Genomic DNA, 5,424 nt, shown 5'->3' on the forward strand with positions numbered 1-5,424 from the left:
CTTCAGGCTGCCACCAAACAGACTGTTACAGACATACATGCAGCCTAGTATGTGCATAAAGGTTACTCTGTTCCCCCTGGAACTGGGACCAGGTATGTGCATTGGGAGTGCAGGTTGGCTCCTCACCAAGCTGGGGAGCAGGGGGAGGAGTAGCAAAGGTGCCATGAGGGGGTTCCATTTTTGAGTTGTCTTTCTCTTGATTTGATGCTAGCCCAGTTACTGCAACCCTTTGTTTTCTGGAGCTCTGAGGAAGATGGCTCTGCTTTTTTTTTTTTTTTTTTTTTTTTTGGTGTCTGATCTTATTTATTTGTTACTCTTAGAAAACCTTATTTCTGACTGGACTCAGACTTAGAGGTAGAAGCTCTCAGTGAGGACAGCCTCCATCTCTTGGCAATCTGTTCCTGGCATTTTTCTTTGGCCTCCTTCATTCTCCTGGCCAAAAGTTTAGCATATTCTGCAGCCTCTTCCTTATTTTTCTTAGTACGCTGTTTCTTCAATGCAATACGCCGACATTTATGCTGCAGAACATGTGGAGTAACAAGATGCTGCATCTTGGGTGCTTTGGTCCTGGGTTTTTTACCTTCTTTGTTCAGGGGCTTTCTCACAACATGCTGGTGGACATCATCTTCTTTAGAGAGATTGAAGTTTGTGGATTCTGCTAGCTCTTTTGGGCCCTAGGCGACGAAGCACAGTAGTATCAGTCAGTCCAAGAACATCCTTCTCTCCTTTTTTTTACAATAACAAGGTTGAGAACACTCAGATTAGCATTCACAATGCAACCCTGAACAGATTTGTGCTTTCTTTCTCCAGTTCTCCTTGGTCTGTAATAGGAATGCCCCTTACTCAGTAGGAGGCGGACACGGCCATGGGTCAAGACACCCTGTTTCATGAGAAAACCTTGTTTATCATTTCCACCACTGATTCAGACAACATAATCCTTCCACTCTTCACCCAGTGCATCAGCAGCAACTTCTGTGGCCATATGCTTCTCATAAAATGTAAGAAGTCAGCGTTCATCATCCACGTCAATAAGCTTCTGGCAGCCCGTGGCTGGGAAGGAGATGTTCTTAGCTTCGTGCTGAGGCAGCTGACCGCCTCCAAGGTGCCATGAAAAAGAAGATTCCGTTTGTTTTTGCTTGTTGTTTAAAACTTCTTGGGACATCTCACTCTGCCATCTTGGTGACATCAATCCAGTGAGAGAAAAATAAATGTTATTACATGTACTGAACGGAGTTTAAATTGGCACAATGATTCTGAAGGGCAATTTGACAATATCTGAAAATAATTATAGATGTGAATATAGTTTCACCCAGAAATACATTTCTTTTTAGCCAACAAGTAGCTCTCATATGTGCAAATGATGTGTGTTCAAGGTTATTCATTGTAGCATTACTTGTAATCACCAAAGGTTGGTATCAATCTAAATGTTCAACAGTAGAAATTTGGTTAAGTGAATTATGGTAGATCCACAGAATAGAAAAATACCATGTGATTATTAAAAACGGCAGTTTTTCATGTACCATACCAAGAAAGAGTATAGGAAATCACAGAATCATTTATGTGAACAAGTTGGGGGGGAGGCTAATATATTTGCTTTTGGCTGTTTATGCATAAAATATTTCCGAAAGGATATCCAAGTGGTTGACAACAGGATTTGCTTCTGGCCCCAGAGAGGGAAACAGGAGCTGAGGAATAGAATTGGAAAGAATATTTTTCACTCTTTTTCCTTGACATCTTTTGAATTTTGACCTATGTTAACACACAGTTTAGACACACACACACACACACACACACACACACACTAATATGTATTAAAATATTGTAGGGGAAACACTGATAAAGATTAAGTGAGTTATTTAAATTCACTTAATTTTCTAGGGTAAGAGCTGGGCCTCATATTTCCTTACTTCTATTTAAAGATTCTTTCCTAAGTGCCATAATTACTTTCATCTTTAAGAAGATGTCTACTCCTTTTATGATTTCAGGAGTCTGAGCATTCTAGTTATTATATATGAGAAAGACAAATCTTCCAGAATTTGGGGCATAGCACACTTGTGGGGGGTGCAGATGTTACTGTAAAATTAATGCAGTTTTTCTCCAGTTATCAGTGTAGGAGATAGTATATAGAGAGGCAACCATTTATATGATGCAAATTGGGAAGGACTTGGAAAGCTGACCCTTCCAAAAGTACTTCTCTACTAGTCTGCTCAAAGACCTGAACAAAATCCCATCACTGTGTAGCTCTTCGGTAAAATGCAAGTATCTCCAGGAGAGGTGCTCTCACACTCTCAATGACCATTAACTAATGAAAAAAATTAATTTATCAGCTTCCACTTTCAGGTTAGCTACCAAGAGCAGACTCCTTCAGGAATGGGACTAGGGATGATAAATTTTGATAAAAAGAAACATCTCAGGGCTCAGTTTCATTATCTGTAAAATGAGTGCTTTGGAGCAGCATGTCCTCAAATTTCCTTCCTTCAGGACTCTGCTCTGGTTAAAAGATTTTTCAAATACCTTATCTCACTTGAGTTCCATGGCAAACCTATGTGATGGGCTGGGGCATAGATGGGGAAGGATTATTTTCCTTACTTGTCAGCTGAGGAAACTGAAGTTCAAAAGACTTGAGTAACTTGTAATGCACACAAGTAGGCCAAAGAGCCTGCTTAGCCTGGTCATTTAACTCCAAGTTCAGTGATCTTTCCACTGTTTCATACTCATTCCTTCATCTATTGAGTGCCCACTCCAGAGTATGGTGCTAGGTACTAGGCAGACAAAACCAACAATATGCAATTTTTGCCCTCTTGGGGCTGGCAGCCATTGGAAAAGATGTGTACTTAGCCGCTTGGGCCAGTTTCCTGCTGGAGAGAGAGATGGAGGCAAGAGGACAGACAGTCTTGGAAAGCAGGATCATGGAGAACTTCATGGAAGAGGCACATCACTGAAGCCGAACTAGGCAGGATAAGTAGGCATGTGGCAAAAAGAAAGGGCGAGCCAGAGCTTGTAGGAGAAAAGAAGTCATCCTTAAAACAGGGCACTTAGGGTGCCATGTCAGTTGTTTGCAGCAGAGTGGCAGAGAGTTTAGATAATGCCGTCTGTCATTGCCCTATCAGGCCTGCACCAGGATCCTCCTAACTTTGCTGCTCTGCCATCCCTGGTGTCATCTCTATCCAAGGGGTTATATTATAAAAGAAGATGGTACCCAACAGACAACTAGCAGAAGGTTGGAATCGCTCTTAGGTTGTCACAAGACTCAGTAACACATCCAAGTTACACAGATGAAAGATAAGGGCAAATTTCCATCACTGCTACTACCTGGGAAATGAGGAGCCATGGGGAAGGCTCCCCGGAACAGAGACAGGTTGCATCTCATTCTGCAACCTCCTCCCTGTGCCCTAACCCCATAAGAAACACATGCTTTGGCAACAGAACTAAGTAAAGTTCCCTCTTCCCTTCTTCCATCTTGCTTCTTGCTTTCTGACTACTTGGGTCAATATCTCTTGTGACTTGATGACCCCCACAAGATGAGTCAGCTGTTCTTCAGCTCATTCACAGGCTTGTAAACACACACACACACACACACACACACACACACACACCTTTCTACTACTGAGACTGGTGAAATCCGTCTTCTGCTATGCTTTTTACGTTTCAAACACCAAGTCTGCGTTATAACACTCAAGGCTCCTCACCAAAAGTTTGATCCATTTCATGTTCTTATAAAGTTACCTACACCAGTAAGTTCAAACCTTCTGCACATTCCATAAATCCCTGCTTTTGTTTGTTTGTTTCTGTTTTGCTTTTGCTTTTCTTTTAAGGTAAGAGTGAAAACATCTCATTCACCTGAATCTTTTTTTTTTTTTTTTTTTTTTAAATCACTGCATTTGTTTGGAAAACAATACTTTAAAAACTGCTCCAGGTAGAGTGTGAGAGCCCCTCAGCAAGAGCACAAGTGAAATGTACCTGAGAAAGACTGCTGTCCAGGGAGAGAGAGAAAAAAACTTGCATATTTCCAGAAACGGAGTGGGGAGGGAAGGGAAGATGAGAAGACGAGGAGCAAACAGAGGCGCCCAGAGCCGGAACCACCATCTTCTCAGTTGTCTAGGCTGTAACCTCAGGGACTCCCCTCCTCCTCATGGTTCTTGTCCTGCCGTTCCCCCTTCTCTGCCACTTGAATGAATCGCCTTCATTCTGTTTCTACTGCCACCTCTTTAACCTGGATCCTGAACTCTAAGCTCTGAGGATATCAGCCTCCCAGCCGACTTTCCTACCGCCAACCCTCCCTCATGCCCCCAGCATCAGACTAATCTTCCTAAGACACACTGTATCACCTGGGCTCCCCACTGCCTGTTAAATAAAGCTCAATCATCTTAACCTGGAATTCCAGGCTCCCATCTTCATAGCATTAACTTTTACTGAGCACTCACCCCGAGCCAGGCAGTCTGTTTAAAGTCTCTAAACATTACTCATCCATCCAGAATCCCTTTCCAGAAAGGTCTTTCCTCCCCTCTTGGTGTGATCCTGTTAGGCTGTCCTCGGTGAGGGCTGAACATATGTTACAGATCAGCCAATCAGAGTGGTCCACTCTACAGGCAAGCCAATCAGAGCATTCTATGACCCCGGCACAGACCAGCCAATCAGAGCACTCCACATCCTTGGCCCTGGAGCTATCTGAAATTTGGCAGGTAGATGTTGAGAGAGATGGTTTCTCTCTTCTTCTGCATTGAAATCTACACAGAAAAGCATAAAGGAGCAGAGATGCAAAGAGATGGACAATGGGAAAGAGAGGGAGACATCATTTGTTCCTCTGGATCCCACCACGCATGCAACTTGCCCTACCCCTGGGTTTTTCCCAAGATGAGACAAAGAAGTCCCTTTCTTGCTTAAGCTTGTTTGAATCGCTATCATTTGCAAAGTAAACGTCCCGATGAATAGAGCACTCTACCTGACTTATCCCATTTAAGGCAGGTAAGACACTTATTTTCACCATTTTGATGGGGAAATGATACCAGAGAGACAAGTAACCTGCCCAAGGCCTCATAGTTCTTAAATGGTAGAGACAGAATTAACAACCAGGGGGTGGGACGTCAGAGCTCTTCACCTCAGGTTCCCAGGCGTCCAGGGAAACCTATCCTGTATTTCCTGTGTGCCAGGCACCAGGCTAAGCACAACACGTGCCTGATCTCATCTCATCCGCTCTTGCTCCCACCATGTTCCAGAGGACGGCGTCATCTATGCCTTCGATTTCCCTGCATCTGGGTCTTTACTCAAGCTCTTTTCTACACCTGAATATATTCCCAGCCCTGCCTCTGTCTGGCAATATTTACTTATCCTTTAAATCCTTAATCAAATATCATATCCTTCTGGAAGTCTTTGTGGTTACCCCAGCCAGAAGTAATCACTTCCTCCTTTGAGTTTTAAGAACCA

At 43.2% G+C, this 5,424-nt stretch overlaps 1 pseudogene; it reads right to left on the reverse strand.

The window, feature by feature from the left end:
- Positions 1-326: 326 nt before the first annotated feature.
- On the reverse strand, positions 327-1,162 carry LOC119540540 (annotated as a pseudogene).
- Between the last annotated feature and the right edge of the window lie 4,262 nt (positions 1,163-5,424).

This window comes from Choloepus didactylus, chromosome 7 (genome assembly GCF_015220235.1).
Source record: "Choloepus didactylus isolate mChoDid1 chromosome 7, mChoDid1.pri, whole genome shotgun sequence".
Taxonomy (NCBI): domain Eukaryota; kingdom Metazoa; phylum Chordata; class Mammalia; order Pilosa; family Megalonychidae; genus Choloepus; species Choloepus didactylus.